Raw genomic sequence first — 1,598 nt, 5'->3', positions numbered from 1 at the left:
TTGGCTTGTCGAGTACCACTTTGTGGGGTCCCTTGTTTTGATCAATTTCATGAGTAATAAACTACCTACTAAATCAAAACATTCGCACTATCAGTATGCAGCACTATAAACATTACAGTGGTGGTTGAAAATTGATTACGATCTGTGTGTCAAGTTGTTACTCTTTCTTTTGGGAAATGTATTGGTTTTATGTTTGAGAATACATGTACATATTACTGTGTTATTATTGTTTATTTCTGAGCATCTCCATACCATAATTATCAATTTGAAATGCTAATGTAATCACAGCATTATAGCATGAAGGAGACCACTGGGACGTGTACCTTCCACTAATTATTTTTCAGAAAAGACTCATGGAAAAAATATAGACAACGTCCTGCTCCATTATATGGTTCCATTTATGGATGTTTAGTAGCAAATTTCGCTAAATATATTAACAGAAATAATTTAGTCACGAAAGGGCTAACTTCTTGTTCACTGGTCTCAATATCACTAGAAAACATGCGGCTTAGTCCATCAGCAACTACGTTTTCTGATCCCCTAATGTGTCGTACATGATATGGCAAAGCTGGGATCCTGATAGCCCAACGGGCGTTACGTCCAGTACTACGACGCCTTGCTAAAACCCACCTTAAGGCCAATTCAAATTTGACATGTTCCAGATGAAGGCGGAACTTCTCCAGGGCAAACAAGACTGCCAAACCCTCTAATTCATAGATAGAATACTTTGCTTCTTGAGCCGATAAGGTCATAGACGCATAGACGATGGGCTGCCTTCCGAGTTCCGTTTCCTGAGGAAGGACAGCAGCCACAGCAGACGAACAGGCATCACTTTGGACAATTAATTTCTAAGAGAAATCGGGCATGGCTTGTACAGGGACGTTACAAAGAGCTAATTTAAGGTCTTCAAAAGCGGCTGGCTGCGACGGCCCCCATTCAAATTTTACACCTTTCTTGCGAAATAAGTTCAGGGGCGCCACCCTATTAGTAAAGTTAGGAATACATTTCGTGAAGAAATTCACCATGCCTATGATTCTAGCGATTCCCTTGATGTCCTTCGGAGGCTTGAGGTCACGAATAGCCTGTGTTCTGGAATGGTCAATAGAAACACCATCGGGCGACACAGCATGCCGTAAAAACGACATAGAAGGCTTAGCAAAAGCTACCTTAGATAATTTAACAGTCAACCCAGCCTTCCGAAGGCGATTGAGGACTTCCGTCAGATGATCTAAGTGCTCTTCGGAGGTCACTGACATCATCGAGGTAATGATTCAGATATTCGAATTTGATATCGGAGAAGACCCTCTCCAGCTGTCTAGCAAGGACAGCTTCACATGTGTGGATCCCGAAATGGACGCGGTTGTATTGATACAGATTCCAATCCGTGGCGAAAGCCATCAGGTGTTTGGATTCTTCTGCCAGAGGTATTTGATTACATGCCTGGTTAAGATCTAAGATTGTAAGGAACTTAGCCTTGCGAAACCATGAGAAACAAGAATGAACATTCAGAAGGGGTACAGATTGTAAAAAAAACCTTACGGTTCAACGCCATGTGATCAGCTACAGGCCTGAAACCACCTTGAGGTTTGGGTACAATA

This window comes from Anabrus simplex, chromosome X, assembly GCF_040414725.1.
Source record: "Anabrus simplex isolate iqAnaSimp1 chromosome X, ASM4041472v1, whole genome shotgun sequence".
Classification (NCBI taxonomy): Eukaryota; Metazoa; Arthropoda; class Insecta; order Orthoptera; family Tettigoniidae; genus Anabrus; species Anabrus simplex.
This window is presented reverse-complemented; position numbering follows the sequence as displayed.